General features: G+C 46.8%; 1 protein-coding gene across 1 annotated transcript in view; it reads right to left on the reverse strand.

Moving 5' to 3' along the window:
- PGM2 (phosphoglucomutase 2) overlaps positions 1-21836 on the reverse strand; it is a 936504-nt gene that overhangs the window by 780335 nt on the left and 134333 nt on the right. The window lies entirely within an intron of this gene.

A 21836-nucleotide genomic window follows, 5' to 3' on the forward strand; every position in this document is an offset into this window, starting at 1 on the left:
GATTAGCCGCTTTCCTGTCCAAGTTGGGGTCTGCCCATAAATTAAAGTCACCTCCAAGGAGAACATGGCCAGTGGCTTCCAGCATGATTTTGGGGATTGTCTTGGCCAGGAATCTATATTGTCCTGTGTTGGGGGGAGTATATGGTGGCAAATGTAATGTTCACTTTCCCTATAGTGCCCACTACGAGCAGAGTGCACACTTATACATTTGCCCATATCTTGGTGGTCGTGAAACCTAGTCCTTTTCTGATGAGTATCCCCACGTCCCCTTTCTTAGGGGTGCAGAACCCCACAATTCTAACCCCCTCCGTGTCCATACAAGCCTCTGTTCCTCCCCTCTAGCTTATTTAGTTTTCTGCAAAAGGAGGACATCTAGTTTCGCCCTGCGGAATTCTCGATATACTAAAGATCTCTTGGTTGGAGAATGGAGACCTTTAATATTGAGTGTACCCAACCTGAGGAGGTCTCGCATCTGTTGGCCTGTTTCAACCGCCATCTGTAATAGCACGTGCTAAGCGATCCCTTGGTAAAGAACAACAACCTAGGGAGCTATTGTACAACCATGTGCGTACCAATTCGAGCCATAGCAAGGATTCTGTTCCCAACCCCCCCCTCCCTCAATCCCCTCTCCCCTCAACCCCCTCTCCCTCAACCCCCTCTCCCCCTCCCGCCTCCCTCCACTCTACAACCCCCATTCCCAGTTGATGGCGTCCGGACAGGATTAGTTGGGAACGTTGATCCATTATCTAACCACCAGTGGAGACCGTTCCCTCACTTTCTCTTTTCAATAAACAATCTCAATAACGTTTGAGCCCCCTTTCCATCCCCCCTCCCGATTCCAAACAAACTCTTCAATGAAATTTCAAAAATTTGTGCCACACCAACGCTCGCCCTCAGTAGCGCGCTCACTCTCTTTGCCGAGAGGAGCATTTGGGTAAGTAGAGGTTCCCCTGTATCCAAGTCTGGCGTGACCCCTATCACAGATGGACTATCGAGCTGTCCACTGTCGGATTAAAGAGGGCTTGGAGAGTCCTCCATCTCTAAAGCCAGTCCGCGTCACTGACTACTATGTACTAGGCCTCAGGAAGAGGATGGTACTTTTGATGACTGAAGGAACAGAAAACTTGAAAGCTGGTCAGGCTCTGGTCAAGCATTTGCATGACCAGAAAGCCCACATGGTGGAGTTTACTCTAGATCAGTTAGTAATAGTTACGGTTCCCACAAGGCAGAGGACATTGCAGAACAAATGGATAGGACCCTTCAAAGTTGTAGGCAAACCTGGAGACATTAATTATTTAGTTGACTTGGGCAACCCCAAATAGTCCCCTAGGGTCTTTCACACTAACCGTCTGAAGGCCTGTGTCTCTAGACCAGAACTGGGAGATTTGCTTCTAGCATCTACTCATGAGGAGGAGAGTGAGCCACTCCATGATCTCCTCAGGGGACATCCTTCAGATGAGACAATTGAAGGAGTTAAACGCTCTTCAGATCTGACTCTGCAGAAATGGGAGGAGTGCAAAGCTCTTTTAACTCAGTTTGCCTCCCTGTTTTGTCCGACACCAGGCTTGACCCCTTGGGGCCAGCATGATATCCTCACTGGTGATAGTCTCACTGTCAAAAGCAGGGGTTACATAATGTCTGATCATGTCAGAACTCACATAAAGGAGGAGGTTAACAAGATGCTTGACCTCAGGGTTCTACAGCCATCTACCAGTCTATGGGCTAGTCCAATTGTACTAGGGCCAAAAGCAGGAACCAAGGAACTGAGATTCTGTGTGGACTATAGTGATCTGTTTGCAGTCAAACAGACTGATGCCCATCCTCTACCAAGGACAGAGGAGCTGGACAGTTCGACCGCTGGACTTTGTAGGTCAAAGAGGAGGTCACTTCTGTGATGAGATGGGGACTGTGCCACCTCGACAGTAGTTTGTTCCGAGTGGTGGGTAATACCATAACTTGGTCTCCCCACCTGGAACGTAGGTCGTCTGGCTTCTTGTTATAAGCCTTTTCTTGTTTGGTATGGCCTTTCGGTAGATGGGTTCCTAACAATTGCCACACCTTTCCATATATTCACATATTCACAGGGATTTCTCACCATGGGATGGTCACTGTCCTTTTGACTGTTCGGTCCCTCCCGCTCATGATGTCCAGTATGTCTCGCGGGTTACAGCCGCACACCAGCTTGAATGATTAGAACCCTGTGGATGACTGCAGTGTCTTCGGGACAGCAAACAAAGCCCTTGGCACAAGGTCATGCCAGTTCCGCCCATCCTGGGATACCAGCCTTAACAGCAAGTGTTTGAGTATCTGACTGAGCCTTTCCTCCAGACAGTCAAGTCAGTCTGTGTTAGTGAGATGTATCATTTGTATGCTTCATCCCCTCTACTAGTGAGACCCCAAGCACATTCTGGTGGACTTCTGGACATTTTTCCTTATATCCTGAATGAGTGGAGACTTTTTTCCCACTCATTCATTCTAATGGGTTCTGTCTTTTGGAACTCTGTTCTCGGTGTTTTACCTTTACTATGGTGTCTACTTTGATCCAAATCTCTTATAAGACATCTGTGTTTAACTTTTGCAGCACACAGCAACATATGGGCAGTTTTGCTGGGAACCCTTTGGGTTCTCCTTTGAGATTCTTTCTTTATCCTTACCAATTACTGTTATTAAGGATATAGGGATATTTTGAATCCCTCCTAAAACTTTATATTCCAAGAGATTGGCACACACCACCTTATGTGGAGTGCCAAGGGGATATCTAGTAGACCCCTTCTCTGTTCCTGTGACTCAAGTCACACAGACAACCTTCTAGTTATGTCTGGTGACAATGGACATATTCTACCAACTAGTGTGCCATTTTCTTAACTGCAGATTGTATTCACAGTCAGGTTGTGCACAATAGGGTGACCTAAGTATTAACTTGGGGCCTCCCTTCTTTTTTCGCCATTCCTAGAGTGGTGGTTCTTTGTTAGCCCTCCTACCATTCTGGGGTGGTGGCTCTGTGTGTGTTTTGCCTTTGGCAGGAACCCTTGGGTGTCCCTGCCTAGGCTCCAAAATGTCTGGGCAGATAGGAAGTGGGGGAAGGAGTTTTTCATCACCCTGTCCTTTGTTTGCCAGAGTGCCTGATTGGGTCCAGCTCCCACAGGAACTGTAAAAAAAAAAAAAAGATAAGGCTCCTGGAGTGAAAAGCAAGTCGACCACTGCAAGCTAAGTAACCGAAGACGACCAGAGATGCCTGCAGACCCTTTCCAACAATGTGAAGCGAACACTGCTGTTCTGACCCAGTTTTCTGTGTGACACACGAACTCCGAAAAAGACTCCTCCTTCCGTTTGACTGGTGGGAACAACCAGTCCCAAGATGAACTTTGTGAGATTCAAACTGGGGATGAGTGGGTGGGTTTGATCTGGTTGGCAGAGTTTGCTTACAACAATTGTTGTAAAGATGGCACTTCTATGGCTTCTTTTTATTTGGGGCGAGGTTTCCATCCTCGCTTTTTAAGTTTAGAGTTTATGAGAGATTATATTGATCTGTAGAAGATCGGTTGCAAGTAATGAGGTTAAACTTGGAAAGATCGCAAAAGGTTTTGTTGTAAAGTAAATTTGCTTATGTGAAAAGGAAAGCAGGGCCAGAATATAAAATGGGATTTTTTGTTTGGCTCTCTACTAAAAATCGGAGAATAAAAGGGGAGAACTAAATGTTGTCCTCGATTTGTTGGTCCGTTTGAGATTGAGGACGATTAATCCAGTGGCAGTCAGACTAAAGATGCCTGCAAGTTTAAAGGTTCATCCAACTTTTCATGCAAGTCTCTTGAAACCAGTTTGCAAGGGAACCAGGTTAGAATTGTCTCCCGCTCCCATTGTGCTGGAGGACTCGAATGAAGAATTTGAGATTGAGGGAATCTTGGACTCCCGAAAAGTTAAGGGAAGGTTTTAGTATCTGGTAGACTGGAAGGGGTATGGACCAGAGGAGTGTATTTGGGAAGACGTTTCAGATGTGCATGGACCTCAGCTAGTAGCTAGATTCCATACAGGATATCCTTACAAGCCAGGCCCTGGGACATGGCCTTAGGCTTAGGGAGGGAGTACTGTCAGGATTTTTCTGGGGTTTGTAATATCAGTTGTTGCTTTTTCTGTGGTTGGGGTTGGTTTGTTTGGCCTTAACTAATACCTGCAGTGTGTGGATAGTCTCCCAGGCCAAGATGGTGGTTCTCACCAGGCACTCTGATTGGCTGGGGAGAGACAAAGGGCATTGGCTGGGCATCATTCTAAACTGCTTTTCTCTGTCATCAGCGCAGCTGATAAGACCTACAGATCAAGAGCTCCTTAAATTTAGGCCTAAATTATTGGGGACTACATCAGGAGTTAAGCAGTTTGGTATTTGGCCAGGAGCAGAGGAGTGAAGCAGACAGTTCTTCATGACATCAACTTTCCAGCTAAGCTAAGTGCACTAAATCCTGAATTCTGGAAATTAGGCTGTCATTACTTTATGTGACAAGTTCACTTCTTTATGGACATTCAATGTATTGTTTGGGTGTTAGAACCATTTTAATACTAAAGGTTAGAACAGCGTTTCCACTTGTTAGGAATTAAAGCATGTTTCGTTTTTATAGCTGCGTTCATGTTAAGAAATGAACGTTCAGGAGCTAGATCTACTCCGTGCCTCGTTCTGTTGCTAAGCAACGTTCACACCTGAGTCAGCGGAGGCCGTTAGTCTAACTCTGTAAAATAAGAAACCATAAAGTGGTTTCCTGGACTGGTGCCAGTATTTATTTAGACCGCACTAACTCTCTGCAAGAGAAAAGGAAACATTATTTATAAGAGGATTAGGTTTGTTTATTTAGATATTTGCCGAGCACACGCTGGAGCCAGCCTTTATGAACTGAATCAGCAAGAGTTTTAGAACAAGACTCCTGGCACGGATTGCGCAGCGATTCTTGTTTAGACATTCATTAGTTAGTATCTTTAAATGCACGTCTGCGCAGCGACTTTAGTTTTCACTGTTTTTTCCTTTGGAGACAATTAAGGCACGCAAAGCTCGGCGACTTACAGGAAAGGAATAAGTGATAAGGAACTTCTTGCAACTAGTAGGATCTACAGATCTACAATTCAAGCCTCAGGAGGATTTCTTAAGCAGTGTTTTTTTGGGATTGCTTTCCTGAATGAACTTGCAGTGTTTACAAATGCAGGTGTTTTGCAGATCTGAACTCAATGAACCCACGATAAGCTGCCAACTCCTTTCACATGTGTCAAAGAATCAAGAACTCCAAGTTGTTAAATTAAAGTCAATTAAAGAACTCACAAACTTTAAAATTGAGCAGTACTTGCTCTGGCCAGTTTGCAGAGGAGCTCCAGGTATTTAATATGAATTACTTTCATAAGGCGTTAGAGAGAGAAAGTGCAGGAAGAAATGTAGGAGTATGGTAGTTAGTGAGACATGATTTCTTTTTCCTTCTTTCCTCTACAGATTCACAAGGTGTAGCCGAAGGTGATCTGGGATTTTATTATTTTATCCACGTCTCCTTTCCCCTTGGAGTGTGCTTTTCTCAGCTGTTTGTCTGATAGCTGAGGGAGCAACACTCTGGAGGGACTGTTGGGGTTCAGCAGTTCCTGCAGACAACTTTGCAAGTCTCAGCCTGACAAAGAGTAAAAGACAAGCTTAGAGGGGGGAAAAATATTCCCACTCACCTAGGGACAAGATAAAATAATCACCACGACCAAGGAAAAAGTTCTGGTGTTGACACAGGTCAGGAAGATTTTTCACAAATATGAAAATCCTACCTAACAGCATAGTCTACTATTAACAGTACTTAATCCCGGATTTGGATAGTTCCAGGAGTCTATGTGCATGGCGATTCGGAAGAATTGCACCTCTATGAAGGGGAGAGGCTACAGAGGTGCTCTCAGAACATCATTGGAGGTTGTCACTGGCAGACAGGAAAATGAGTGGAGGAAGGGGACACATAAGGACCCTCCCCCTTATTCCTGTGCTTCCCGAGTGGGCCCAGTCATGGCTGCCTCCGGTCAAGGGCCCCTGCCCTGGGGCACTCATGCGGGAACACCTCTGGGAACCATCACCCCTTTCATACAAACACATCGTGGGTACTGCCATATTCATGTGCACACCTTTATGCTATAAAATCAGGACTCCATTTTGTAACACACAGACTCCATTTGCAATTAGCAGAAAGCTATTCAGATGTCACCTCAGCTTGCGGTTCTCTCCACACCAGACACACAGCCAGCGCGGCTCCCCCCACCCCCACCTTCTCCCTGCTGTCCACATAACTGCCTGGTTCCCATGAGAAGGCCGGCAGCAGAAACGCATCAAACTCCCTCGGATGATTCAGATGCAGCATTAGGGGGAGGACAGCTAGAGCCAGGGCTATCTGTCTCCATAAACCTGCCCTGCACCCCTCCTACCTGAGCCACAGAAACCTAATCTTCGTGTACCCCAGAGCAGAGTCAACAACGATAGAGACCCTTAAATCAGTAAATCTGTTTTCCCTCCCAGCTGGTATGTGCAAAGGAAGACCCGCTAATTATGTGAAGAGCCCATATAAGTCCACTGACACCTTAAACAAGGTGATGGGCAGAGCAGTGTAAATATATGAGATACATTACTCACTGTAATCATATTTCTGATGCTTGTATCTGCTTAGATTCACATGCTGTGCATAGGCCGACAGCTAGTGGAAGCTGTGGAGTATTACAGTTTGTTTTTCGAAACTCGAAAATGGGCGTCGACACAGGGCGTGCCAGTAATACTATCCCTGGTGTGACGTCCACTGCACCCATGATCCCTCACGCATGTAGGACCCTCAGATTGTATTTTTTCTGACAAGAGGTAGCATGAGGAGTAGCGCGAGTACAGCTTATCCAAGCAGATCGAAGGAAGATAAGACTACAAGCATCCATGCGCCTTCTCTCAGAGGGGAGAAAGGGTGGGTCGCATGTGAATCTAAGCAGATACAAGCATCAGAAATACGATTATGGTGAGTAATGTATCTCTTCAGAGGCTTGTGGAATCTGCTTAGATCACATGCTGTGCATAGATTAGCGAGCAGTATTAGAAGAAGGAGGTGGGGTGTGAGAAGGGCCCTGAGCAAACAGAGGTCTTAGAACCGCTTGTCCCACGTGGGTATCTGTCTTGGAATGAGTGTCAATGCAGTAGTGCTGAGTAAAAGTGTGAATAGAGCTCCAAGTAGCTGCTTTGCAAATGGTGTCAAGGGGTACATTTGCAATGAAAGCCAGAGTGGCCCCAATGCCTCTTGTAGAGTGGGCTCTAGGCGTAAAAGGCAAAGTTCTTTCAGAAAGAGAGTAACACAGTTGGATACAATTTACAATCCACTTAGAGATGGCACTTACGCGATCTCCCTCTTTGCCTGTAGCTATGGAGACAAACAGTTCATCTGTTTTCCTTAGCGGTCTGGTCTTGTTTACATAGTAGAGGACCGCTCTTCACACATCTAGAGTGTGTAGTTTCACCTCAGAAGAGCTCTTGGGTTCTTGGAAGAAAGCCGGGAGCTCAATGGACTGGTTAACGTGGAATTTAGAAATAAACTTAGGCGAGAACATAGGGTGTGTACGTAGAACCAGTTTATCCTTATGAACAGTAAAAGAAAGGATCCTGCATTGACAGAGCCTGAATTTCACTGACCCTTCTTATGGATGTAATGGCTACTAAGAAGGCAGGTTTATAGGTCAGGTGTTTGAGACTGGCTTTATGCATGGGTTCAAATGGTGGGCCCATGAGCTTTGCAAGCACCACATGAATGTCCCAACCAGGTGTTGGGTTAGAGATTGGAGGGTGGAGTCTCTTTACCCCTTCCATGAAGGCCTTCACCACTGGTACTTTCCACCACGAAACCTTGCTGTGGGAAGTGGTGTAGGCAGATATAGCTGCCAGATGTACCTTCAGTGAGTTGAATACAAGGCCTGCGTCCAGCAGGTGGAGCATGTAGGTGACAATATTGGAAGGAGTACAATAAACTGGGTTGAATTGCTTATTCTGGCACCAGACAACGAACCTTACCATTTATCAAAGTAACAGTAGCTTGTGTTCGGTTTCCTAAATTCCTTTAGGATATCCATACATCTCAGTCGTAAATTGAGATGTCCAAACTCTATGACCTCAGGAGCCATGCTGCCAGGTTCATTGAGTTGGGTTGTGGGTGTACCGTTTGTCCTTGGTGCTGGGACAGTAGGTTGTGCCAGCATGGGAGTCTGATGGGTTCGCACACGGCTAGTCTGCGTAGGTGTGGGAACCACGATTGCCTCGCCTACATGGGAGCAACTAGGATGAGCGTCATCGATTCCCTGTGCATCTTGTTGACCACCTTCCTCATAAGAGGGGTTGGTGGAAAAGCGTAGGCAAACATGCCTGACCAATCCATCCATAGGGCGTTCCCCTTGGAGTCTGGCTGTGGGAACCTGGATGCGAATCCTGGACATTGTTTGATTTTGCTTGTGGCGAATAGGTCTGCAGTGGGGAAACCCCACTGTGAGAAGATGTCTTCTATGACTTCTCTGTTTAGCAACCACTCGTGTTCTTGTGGGAGGGGATCTCTGCTCAAGGCGTCTGCTAGAGAATTGAGATCCCCTGGAACATGTTGCGATGACAGGTAAATGTTCCGTCTGAGTGCCCATATCCAAATTTTCTGGGCAAGCTTGGACAGATTTGGCGAATGAGTCCTTCCCTGCTTGTAAAGGTAGAACATCACAGTTGTGCTGTCCGTTAGGATCTGCACTGACAGGTTTAACAGGTGGGGCTTGAACGCTTGAAGTGCTCTGAATACTGCCAGAAGCTCTAGCAGATTGATATGATTCTTGGCCACTGAGTGAGACCAGAGACCCTGCGCTGTGTAGTGAAGGAGGTGTGCTCCCCACCCTGATAGGGATGCGTCTGTAGTGACTACAGCTTGAACCTCTGGATCGTAAAAGGCTTTCCCTTTTGACAGGTTCTCTCTTGTCCACCAGTGAAGACTTTGTACTAGTGTTGGTGAAACAACCACTAGATCGTCCCACTGACCACTTGCCTGAGACTACTGTTTTGCCAACCATTCTTGCATGGGACGCAGGCGCGCGTCGGGGACCAGGTAAATGAGGCCATCATGCCTAGCAAAGGCATCACTTTGCGTACCGTTATCTGGCGACCGGACTGATATTGAGGAATATGCAGCAGTAGGTTCCGAATTCTTTCCTCTGATGGAAAGGCCAACCCCTCTTGAGTGTTTAGTACAGCTCCTAGGAACTGTTTGGAGGTGCTTGGCACCAGGCTTGATTTTTTTCTCGTTTATGGAGAAACCCAATTCGAAGAGGAGGTTGATCGTTCTTTGAATGTTTGAACTGCAAATTGCGGGGGTCTCCCCCGTGATGAGCCAGTCGTCCAGGTAAGGGTACACTGGGATTGCCTCCCTGCGTAGGTGTGCCGCCACCACCGTCAGAACCTTGGTGAATACCCTTGGAGCCGAGGCTATACCGAAGGGCAGCACCTTGAACTGGTAGTACTGACTGTCCACCTTGAAGTGCAAGAATCTTCTGTGTGCTGGTAACATGTAAATATGAAAATAGGTATCTTTCATGTCCAGTGTTGCCATGTAATCCCCTTTTTTAGGAGGGGGGATTACCTCTTGGGGAGTAGTCATGCGAAATTTTTGGGGCTTGACATACTTGTTTGCAGGGCATAAGTCTAAGACTGGGCGCATAGTTAGATCTTTTTTTGGCAGAAGGAAGTAAGTTGAATAAATACCCTTGTTTACCTGTTTGCCCGGGACGAGTTTGATCGCGTCCTTTTCTAGAAGATTGACGATCTCCTCGAGAAGGATCTTCTGGTGGTCTAGGGAATGTACCTTTTGTCACGGAGGGTGGTTTCGGGGACGCTCGAGCAGTTCTATGCAGTATCCTGCGGACAATGTGGACAGCACCCATCTGTCTGATGTGATCCCTTCCCAAGCATGGGTGAAGTTGGTAATGCGTCCCCCTACTGGAGATGCGTGGGAAGGGACCCTGATCTCGACGTCACTGCTTTGCGGGAGGCATGCTGCCTCTGCTGGGGCTGCCTCTACCCTTACTACGACCCCCTTTTGTTACCCCTGTTGTAACTCTGGGTAGACTGCTGGTTACCCCATGGTGTGCCCTGCCCCTGAGAAAAGTTGGAGCCTCTTTGAGAATTTTGGCCACGTGTGCGACGAAAATTGCCATTCCCTCTTTGATTAGGGGGTTTGTTGGTCAACTGTCCCAGGGACTTTAGTCTCATACTCATCTTTGGCATTTTTTAAAGCGGCCTCTACCGCCTTGCCAAACAGTAGATCAGGCTCCACCGGCTTGTCTGTTAAGGATGCTTGTGTCTCGGGTTTAAACCCTGAATGCCTTAACCAAGCATGCCTTTTAATAACAGTGCTCTCTGCTATTAGCCTGCCGGCGTTATCCGCGGCATCAAAGGTTGCCTTAAGGATGCAACCGGACACAGTACTTCCCTCTGACGCAACCTGTGCCAACTGGCTCTTTAAAGGTTCCGGTGCGAAGTCGATGAGTGCAGCCACTTGTTCCCACTGGTGGCAGTTGTAACTAGCCAGCAGAGTGGTGGAGTTGGTAATCCTTGCCTGGTAGGCGTAAGTGGAGGCACCTTCCTTCCCAACCTGTAGATCTTTTTGCTCTCCTTGTCGGGGGGAGAATAGGACGATAGGGGCGTTCCCGCCCTCTTTCGGGTATTTGTGACTACCAGGGAGTCCGGTTTCAGTTGCCCCCTTATATACAGCGGGTCTGACTGGGCTGCCCTGAACAAATTTTTGATTCTGGGATTTACTGCTCTGGTGAGGTTGGGATTAAGAAGGGAAGGATCACTCCTCCTTTGTATAGATTTGAGAATAGGGATGGCCTGGGCAATGGGTCTCTTTTCTCCCACTAATTCCTCAGCGAAGTCCCTTTCCTCCTGAGCATCTATGCAGAGGTTTTCTGCCGCTTTGGATAAACCCTCATTTAGTAGAGGTTGGTTGTCGACCGGAGAGTCGGTAACCAGAGGTTCCTAGTCTACTGGGGAGTCTACTCTGTAGACTTCTGGGTTACCTTTGTCTTCGTCTTGGTCTTGGTCTTGGTACTCGTCATCCCCATAGTAGTCCGCCCCAGTTTGGTCATCCAACGCTGCCAATTCTGGATCCCCATCCTGTAGTGGATCCTCATTATACTGAGTATGGCTGTACGTAAAAAGGGTCAGAAGACCGACTTTGTTTTGGTGCCTCATTTTGAGCTTTTTTTACCAGGGGTCCCTATACCCTGAGGGAGTAGCCCCATCCAGGATATACGAGAGGAAGTGCTCTGGATTCTTGGCATAGAAGTCTGCTAGGGATGACATTCTGGACATAACTCTGTCTATGTCCTCACTGGACCATTGTTTAGAGCTGGGAATTACCCTCTCTTGGGGGTGTTTCCCTGCAATCTCTTGACTGGACCTATGGGCTTGTTCAGGGGTCTTAGAATGTTTAACAGAGGACTTGGAGCTGTCCTTAGGTATATTTGGTGTAGAAGAAGGCTTCTTCTGCTGTTTTCCCCCCTCCCCGTGAGTGGAAGAGTGCTTCCCTGGGATTTTCACCTTTTCTGAGCTTTTCGACGTCTGGCGTCAAGATTCGGGGGTAGTGTCCCTTTCTGTAGATTGAGTACGTCGGGACACGGGTGTAAGCGTCGAGCGGTCTGCTGACGCCGACTACTGGAGTGCGGCCTGGTGATGGAGGTCGGCTTAGTCTTCGGACAATCGAACCTCCATTACTTTGGTAAGTGTGGCACTCTTGGCAACAGTGGATGGTTGCCTGATGTCATGCGGCAATCTTGATCGAGAACGGCCAGAGAAACCGATTCGGTGGACCGTTCTCTGTGTGCCTCTTTCCGAGAACTCGACGTGCGCGTCGAGTCTCGGTTGGACTTCGAGTGTTTAGTGGAAGTGGTGTGGGTAGCGCTCGTGTCGCCGGGTGTTTTCCCAATAGCTGCCCTGCCGGACAACCTTCCGAGGTCGGGGACTTGTGCATGGCTGTCTTTCGACGCCACGTTGCCCTCACCGTCCGATAGTACGGCGTTGCTGCCATCACTGAAGGCGCCCTCCGCTTCCATGGCCTCTCGTTGCCTGGCGTGGTGGGCCCAAAGTTTGATCTAACAGTCCTTTAAAGTTTTAGCCTTGAACCGGCTACACGCTCTGCAATTTGCCTCGGGATAGTCCCTCGGCAGGCAGAGGTTACAGGTGGCGTGTCCGTCAACCCAAGGGTACTTGCGGTTACACTTGGGGCAAAATTGGAAAGGGGTACCCTCCATACACACCCTGTGGCAGCGGGCTAGTGTGTAGGAATATATAAATGAAAATATATGTGAGTGAAGAGTATGTACCACCCCCCACTCTCCCTACTTGTACAGGGCCAAGGCCAGAAGCCTTTCGAGGCCAGAGGCCTTCCGAGGCCCAAAGTCTGTCGTGTCGTTCAACAGCAGTTTTTTTCTCCGGTTCTGCATCGAGCTTCGGGTTCCGATGACTCGACGTAGGTATTTAAGAAAATGGGGAAATATATATTATTTAGCAACATTATGGGTAAAGCCAGGGAACTGCGTGGGATGCTTCCGACAAGTATGGCGGAAAAAAACAATCTGAGGGTCCTACACGCGTGAGGGATCATGGGTGCAATGGACGTAACACTAGGGATAGTATTACTGGCACACCCTGTGTCGACGCCCATTTTCGAGTTTCGAAAAACAAACAGTAATACTCTGCAGCTTCCACTAGATGTCGGCCTATGCACAGCATGTGATCTAAGCAGATTCCACAAGCCTCAGAAATATATATATATATATATATACACGTGTGTTATTAGAAGTTCTTATGCTAATCTGTTTTAGTGGTGGTAGAGTGTATGCCTATGTATAACACTGAAACATGTATTCAATTGATTACAGTCCCATAACAAGTATACTGACCCTAGATCCATGCAAGCTCACACAATGCTAACTCACTGTCGATACTATAGAATGTAACTTCCTGCATATTATTAGACAATGTCATATGAACCGTCAGTCATACTGAGTCGTGTGATTTTGTGTCCGCCGTCTCTCATTCACCACCCCATGTCTTAACGTTATGATACTGCCCAATTGTATGAAGAGTGAAATGAAGAGTGAACAATGCTATGTGTATATTTCTCCCCAAATAATGATAAACGCATCTCAGGCTGTAACCCACTACGTACAAATGCAAAAGACCCCAACCATTTAGCGATACAAGACAAAAGGCTATGAAAGGGGGGCCTAAGCCCATCCATGAACACCCCGATCTAATATTGAGTTATGTTGTTTAAACACCTGGTCATTAAGACCCCTTTGTAAGAGAAAACACGTCCAAGGTGAGATATAGTTCCTGTAATCCAGTCATGGTAACCATATACCTTAGCCTCCCCTTGTCAGTATCAAACAAGAACCCCCAACCTAGCATTTGAATGTGGTCAAATATGAAAACTATATCCTTGGTAGAAACACAGAATTGATGTTCAGTAATAGAGAATCGTGCCTTGTTTTTACACTTGTAACCTATTGACTTTGCGGCCGGACGAAGTAGTCAGATGTATGAACGAATGGGAATGTGTGGCCACAAGGACAAACGTCAGAGAAGTTGGTCAGTAATGTATCAATCCATCGGAAACCGGACAGAGGAGCAAAGCCAAACTCTCGACCCCGTTCACTTCATCATGAGGCCAACGCACCACGTGCCTGTGGACCAATCAATCATCACCGACCCTATAGCACCTATAGGTGCCTCCTTTTAGTAACCAATCCCAATCCAAGATGTGCCCCTTCGGCCTTCCTTTGCTATAAATGTGACATGTTATCTGCAGAGCGCTCTCGGCATGAGCAGAGTAGATTCTGTTTGCCCTAACTTCGATAAAACGCCTTTAACTTCACTCTCACTTGGTCTTGGTCTTATTCCCTCCTGGGATGTACCTTTATTGACTCTGTTATACAGCCCACCAGTGGGCTAAGGGGGCCTCTCACTTTCAATAGCAAGCATAGAACTGCTTGGTTTCAGCCAGTAGCATTGGGAGTAAGGTATTTGGGGTATATTTAAAGCCCAGGTGACCCACAGTTAAATTGGAGTGGGCTACATCCAATACAGCTTTACAGAATTATTTTGGCACCAGTAAATGGTAGTTGACACAATCTACTGAGGTTCACTTTGGCTCTATATAATCCCCCTTATTCTATGAAATCCAGGTTTCCTAGGCTGCCACTCTCTGCCTCCCATACATCATTCTTCCGAGTCTGTTACAACATCTTAAGGACTTCCTAACTCTCCCTACTCTATCAAGCTGTTAGTGTTCTAAAGGAAGTATGGGATTGTACCCCGCAGACACTCTGCTTGATAGTATTTTCCTCTCATGCTCACTCGTTCCTCTGCCTTACCTCTCCCTACACACCAATTCCACGTCCACCCACTTTTACTCTCTCCGATATCACTCATACTTTCGATGACTGTCCTCCACTCCCTGATATTACGCCTCACTTCTTCACACTACAACTCCTCCCACCTCTTATTCAGACAAGCTTCTTTCACTTGCACAATCAATCACTTCACAATCACCCCTTATTCTCCTTCTACTAACCACACTTTCACATAAACGCCCAAAGCTACCATTTTCAGTCATTAGCCAAAACTGCACCTTCTCCTTTGGTGCTGCACCAGGTTTTAGGAGTTTTGTTCAGGAAGGTAGGTGTTGTCCCGGTCGGTATTTTTACCAGCGTTTAATTTCCTATGGAAGTAGTGTCTGACATTGGGTACCAACTTCATGTCCAACTACACGAACCCCATGTAGAATTGGTGTTGAGGTAGTTATACTTTTCTGTCATAGCTGACCTTAAATCACATAAACTGGAAGATATTATTCTTGAACCAGTTGCGATATGCAGATTGTTCTGTTTTTGGATTATTCAATATATCGCAACAGGCTGGAAAAAAGGAGATGGAATACACCAATTGTCATCCTGTGTTCACCACCGAGTTGATTCCCTCCCTAACCCAGGGATTCCTAAATCCCAGGTATCCTCACTAGCACCCAGTAACGCCTACTATCTTATACTCCTGGGGACCGTTCTTCTGTATCCCTTCAGTCCCCCTTCCAGCACTTGTACCTGCACTTCCTTGCACTTGCCACCAGCTGGCTGTTTTATGTGTTTATTTATCTTATTTATTCCACTACCCATGTACTGCACTTTCCCCTCTCCCTTCCCCCCACACACTCTTCCTTCCCCACCTTCCCATGAAATTGCGCGATCTGAATGACACCTGTGGGATCGTTGTCTGTCCTCCCTTTGTTCCCCCCTTTGCCTCATCTCGCCTTGAAGCACTTGTGTATAGGCGCGTTATAAATGCCATATCATATCATACTAGCTTAGATGTGGGCCTAAAGACAAATGCTTTATCTATCGGGGTCCCTCTGGTGCTTCTAAGTGTACATATCCCCAATGTGTTCAACAGAGTTTATTGTATCTATGTGCCAATTTCAGACACCCTGGCTCTTCCTTACACGCATGTGCTTCTTTTTTCCCCTTGTTCTTCTCCCTGTCCGATCCTACTACCTCACTCTTCTCTCCTGTCCCTCCAGTCTTGACACACTCTTGCCTCCACTCACCTTTGACCTACCCCTCTCCTTACTCTTTGCTGCACCACTTTCCATGCCTCACTATGCCCCTCTCCTCCTCTTTCACTACAACCCTCTTCACTGCTACGCTCACCTCTCTTCACTCTGCTACTCACACCTGCTAATACACTCACTATTCTCACCCCCTCTCTCTTCTCACCTACCCCTTCTCCTCGCAACTGTCTTACGCCATGCACTACAATGCTTACACGCTGCCTGCGCTCACTCTCTTTATCTGCTACTCTCATTCACCTACTCCCACCCCCTCCCCTCTTCCCTCACTACTACCCTCACAAACACTCTCCCACTCAGTGCTTTACTCTCACAAACTAGGGCCACTCTTCCTCTTCCTCACAAATAACCAACCTGCACTCTGCTCCAATTCTGCCAGCAGCTCCTCAGAACGCCACTCCTCCATCTGTCATCCGCCTGGTCACTGTCTACCACCACTTCTCCTGACCTCATTCCTGCAACCCACACACTGCCTTTCGCTCGCTTCCCTTTCATACTATGGCTCTTCTGCTTCTAACCTCTCAAGCCCCTCCATTGGCTCCAGCGCTCACCTGACTAATGGCCGATCAGCGCTGGATTACACAAAGGAAAAGCCTCACAAACCCCTTTAGCCGCGCCCCTTCTCCAGCATGGATTTGGAAACAGTCTTTAACAGTGATTCTGTGTGCTGCTTAGCATATTGTTGGTCTTGGAAGTGGTTTATAGGTTGCTGCAGGGAGTCGTTTGCTTTTCTGAAGCTTTGTGGGCAGTGCACAGGATATTGTTTTAAAATCCATTTGATTTGTTGCATTTCTGATTATCTGATAGTATGGTCCGAGTTTTCCCTGATGCTCCCTGTTGTACGATGGTTGTTGTGGCTCTGAACAAAAGTAAAAAGGACATCAGGAAGACAAAAGTGCAGGGAGGCATTTTGCTACAGAGGGTGGCACTGTTATCCACATGCATTGCACAATTGGGGGTCGCAGAGACTTGGGTCCCCTCCATCTCCTTAACCCCCCTCTCCAACAGGGTAATTACCTTGACTCAATCACATATTCTGCTTTATATCAACCTAAAAAAATGGATTGCTTGGATCTCCTACGATACCTTTCGTTTGCCAACAGAACTGTTCCACACAATGGTTTCAGTTTCCCACCTTAAACATAGATTACATAGTAGGATGCAGGATGACACCATCCAGTCAGTGGCCCTTTGACTCTGGTGAAAGGAGGATGGTAAAAGCTTCATACTTCGCTCACCTTAAATGTGGTGGAAGACATGCTAGGCCTTCTGTTAGGAAAAATTCTCTGTTTAGGCTGAATTTCCTAACCTAGTGAGTCCCCCAGCAGCTTTGCTGGATTTTTGGGGTTTATTTTTTTCTCCTGCCAAGAGTGAGACTCTTACCCTCACTCTTGGACATGATTTGAGTGTGTTTCTTTGAACCTAGATGTGTTTAATGGGCTATGGGGTCTTTTACTCCATAGGGCTTCATGTGTTTTTGTGATGTGTGTTACACAGCACCCTCCGTGCCGTAACACAGGGGTGTCATAGTGACCCCCCCAGTATAGACTCCAAACCCTGGGACTGACTACTGTCTCCCAGGGCATGTAAAGTCACCATTGACTTTACTAGTCTTAAATTCTGAACAGAACCAGTACAAAGCATCATATTGTGGACGTACTGGCTGGGGCAATTCTGTTAGTCGAAGGGGCACGTCTCCGTCCCCCCTGATCGAGTTTTGGCTGGTGGCAGTGGATACTACTTTTTATATTCAACCGCGAATATTTTCCTATGGGATTTCCCATTGTTTTAGGCTACTATCTTTATTTAATTATTTACGGTAGCCTCGAACATACCGCTGGTTTATTTAATTAATATTAATTCTCCGGTTGGTATTTTTTGCCAAAACTCGATTCTAAAATGGTGTTTGTGTTCTCTTCTGTGACTCCAACCCAAGTCGAGCCCTTTGTTCCACTTTTTGGCAGGCTTCTCCACAGAAGCCCTCCAAAGTGGTGCCACTCTGTCTGGGGTACTTCGGAGGGGTTGAGGGGAATTTAGGCACCCTGGACTGAGTTGCCTAGGCAACTCAAGTTGCATTCCATCCTGATTGGCCCAAGTGGTGAGCCGGCTGGCTCACCACTTAGCATATTTGAGTGACAGCTAGGCTGAGTGAATGGGGGTTTGCTGCATAAAAGCAGGGCTTTGGGGACTGGAACTTCAGAAGTCGCCACAAGACCCAAAGAATCCGACGAGGGAGAAGCTGAGCTGACCTGCCACGACACCACCACTGGTGGAGCCCTGCTGGACTGCCTCACCACTTTTCCCAACGACAGAGGAGATCTCCCGCCGGAGAGTCTTCTTCCTTTGACTCGTGGGGATAACCAGTTTCAACGTCTTTTCGCTTTCTCGACGTACTTCGTGGCCGCCTTGCCCGTGCCAAGCACCCCGGCAACCGGGATACCACGTTTTACCACGACCGCGAAACAAAGGTACCACCTTGAACCGGAAAACTCTGCGGCTGGTTTCTGCCCTGGTAGTGCAACGACCTTCATCTTTCCTCCAAGTCGAGATCTTCTCTTCCCCTGGACGACGACGCAACTTGCACCCACTACCAGGAACAACTGCCACCGCTGGAGGATCCTTCCCACTTAAGGTACCGTGTCCCGCCTGGCTTCCCTTGCTACCGACTGTACGGGGTAGATTTAGCCCCCGGCTTTCGAACCTGGGATAGTCTGGGACACCCTGGCTAAACTTTCTAAAGCCTCTCTAAACTCTTTTTGAACCCTCTGCAAGACTTTCTAAGCCTAGTGTAACTGTGTGATCTTGGGCGCATTTGTGCTCTGCTCTCTCTAAGAGTGGGCCCAGCCTTTGGACTTTGGTTCACCAGTGACTTTTTCTCTTCTGCCTTGCTAACAGTGTTCCTGAACCTTAGAGTGGTGTACCTTTCGATATTCTGTATTTTTACCTCCCTTTCTCACAAACTTATTAGAGTGCAATCTAGTTAAGCGCTCACCTCTGTATGAAAATAAGTGGTGTTTGACTGTGATTTATCTGATAAGGAAAAATGGGTGTATCTATTACAATAGTAACTGTGTTTAGAATATTTTACAATAAGAGTGCTGGAGTGTTTCAACTGTGTGTTTTTAAATAAATAATTATATACTTTGATACCAAAGCTCTGGTCAGTGTTTGCTTGTATTTTTGTATCTGAGTGCCTATTGTGTATACTTTGCATACTGCCTAACTCTTCTTGAGGGAAGTCTGACTGCTCAGCCACAACTACCAGGTAAATCTGGGTGGTACGGACGGCTACAAGTGGGTTTACTGCCAACACCTGTAGTCTAAACTCTTTTGCAGTGGTCCCTAAGGGAACTGCACAGGTTTCTACCTAACACCTTCGGAAGACAAAAAAACTATTTTGCCTGTCCTTTTACACATCGGGGTTGGCGAAATCACCAATCATATCCGCCTCCAATGTACGCCAAAGACATTTTCATCGTACACTGTTGTTGAAATTACCACGTGGCTATTATATTTTTTACAATAGACTATTTCATGAATTGTATAATGCATTGTGGATGGTTTGATTGTAGTGTAAATGGTTTATATGTAAACCATATGCCCCTAAATCAAAAAAATGTTTATGAGTAGGGAGAACGGGGGAGGTTGGGAAAGGGGGCTATAGGGGTGACCCCCATTAAAGGAAAACAAGAAATCCATGAGTGTTAGACTGCATTTATACACTCTGGCCTGGTGGACAGATGTGTAGGAGGCCAACCTAGTAAGTGAAAAGGGACAACTCTGGGAGCTGTAGCCAAATTAATCAAGGTAGCATGGAGTGTGGTCAAGGTCAAGTCCGACTGTTCCTAAATTTGTGAGGGCTTTTGGCAACATGTTTGGCTACGGTCAAACAATTGTAAAAGTATTAAATGTTTTACAGGTGGAGTTAGGGGGAAGGTAAGGACCTCTCACCCCCATATTCTGGTTTCTCTTGAGACTTGGCAGGTCACCACATTGTCGTCAGAGGTGGGTTTTCCTGTTATTGGGTCCTGTCCCCAGAGCCCAGGAGTCGCGGGTGCAAGAGATGCCCCGGATGCATTTAGAAGCTGATGCAACCTGTTCCTGTAGATGAATGCAACTCACACCGATGCAGCATTACTCCAGGCACTGGACCAGACACGGCATAGCTGGTTTCAACGAATGTCACCAATGCACAGTGACAGGACGGGACACAGCTGTCGCAGTCAGACTCCCATGGAACGCTGACATTTTGAAGGAGAGACTCTTGTAGAAGAAGCAGAGAGTCCCCAAAGTTCTGAGCGGAAACACAGAACCATGATCCCTCTATTGCAATAGCCCAAACTGGAGTTGGTCAGTCCACAGGATGGTTCCAGGAACTCTTCCGATGACTTCAGATGGCTGGACAGCCACCCCCAGGTGATCGACAGGTCCATAGGACTGCAATAATGGGTTCCTGCATAAAAGGCGAGGCTTTTGGGACAGAAGGCTAAGTCGACCACTGGAACTGAAGCTCGGAAGATGAAGACCAGAGATGCCTGCAATACCCCCAGTAACCGCAGAAGCACCGATGAAGTACCGCTGCTGACCCGACCCCATTTTTGCATCGACAGGGAAGCTCTCCCATGGACGACCTCCTCATTTGGGCTGGTGGGCATAACCAGCCTCAGAACACACTTCAATTTCAGGCTTCCCCCGACGTCCTGCAACCTACCAGGGCTGCAGAATCCGAATAGCCGGGGTACCTCGAACACCTTGAAGTGCATCATCTTGCCGTTGACGAATCTCGCTAGGACTTCAGTGGCATCCGTGTGGACCTCCAGAAGCACGAATCCTCTCCTCAGGGTCACCTCAAAAGAGTCCAGGACCGAGAAAAGAAGAATATTCCAACCGGCAGTGACCGTTCGCTCCTAGTGCTGATAAAAAGGTGCCAAAACCACAGACTGATGTGAGAGTAAGAAGAATTCCTTGATGGCGAGTACTGCTGCAGGCGCCCACCCAGGGTCCCCCCTTTCGTCACCATCAGGACTAGAAAACCGGGTTTGCAGCTGTGCATCCAGAAGGCGTCCAGCTGCATCATCTTCCTCGCTCTCCAGGTATTGTCAGGCTATAGGTAAACTTAGCTTGAGTCAATTGTGTCGTTCCTTTGTCCTCCTTTGTCGCACCCAACTCCAGTTGCCCAGGCCTCAGCTTTTGCCCTTACAGGAAGGCTTCTACAAAGCTCCTGTGAATTTTCAAAGAACAACCAACTTGCTACATAACTGTACTAAGAGGATTTTCATCGCAACGGTTGCATTCTTCTTGAAGAACTGTTTTTTAGTAAGGGAAAGACTGCCTAAACCTTGCACAGAATTACTAGACTGCTGCTTACCTGTTAATGTTGTTTCTTTACATTCTTGAACTTACTTATAACATAATAATGCAGCGTTCATTCAAATAAGTGCCTTTACTGACCTGACTGAAGTCAGTGTGTGTGGATAGAAAAGTACATGACAATTTACTCACCTGCTTTATTTCTCCTGATTATCCTGATCTGCATTTGCTGTTGTGAGTTGATACAATATTACCTTAGTAACGTATTGCCTTGTGTATACATAAAATAAATATCTATTTTTTAATATAACTAAAAGTGTGTGTTTTTTTTGGAACTCTGTATGTTGCGATTTCTGTACACTGATTTACAACTTACATTCCTCAACCTAAAATAAGCCTGGCTGCTCTGCCAATCTACCAACCTTGGGTAGTACAGGCTTATATTAGAAGTTGGGGCCCTGAAACCAAGGGATAAATCTTGTAGATTCTAATCCCAATTGGACTTTAGAAAAACTTACCTTACACTGAGGACTTTGTTTAAGCTCTAAGAGCACCACCCTGATCTTAAGGAACCATGCAATGCCATCCAATAGTCCCAGGCCCACCTAGGGCAACTATGAACAAGCAACCAAAACACACTTCGTCAAAAGGTGAGTGCTGTGAGGGAGTGTTAAGGGCCTTACTTTAGAAGACAAGCTAATGGTTTTTCCACTTAATTTGAATTGGGTTTTATTCACTTTATTGGCCATAGTCCAGTGTTTAATCGCTGAACTAGATCTACTGTAATAAAAGTAAAATGTAGGTCAGACATATATATGTGTATAGATTTGCCTTCATAATAACTCGGAATGTAAA

The sequence above is a fragment of the Ambystoma mexicanum genome, chromosome 6q (assembly GCF_040938575.1).
Source record: "Ambystoma mexicanum isolate Mex_15411 chromosome 6q, UKY_AmexF1_1, whole genome shotgun sequence".
NCBI lineage: Eukaryota > Metazoa > Chordata > Amphibia > Caudata > Ambystomatidae > Ambystoma > Ambystoma mexicanum.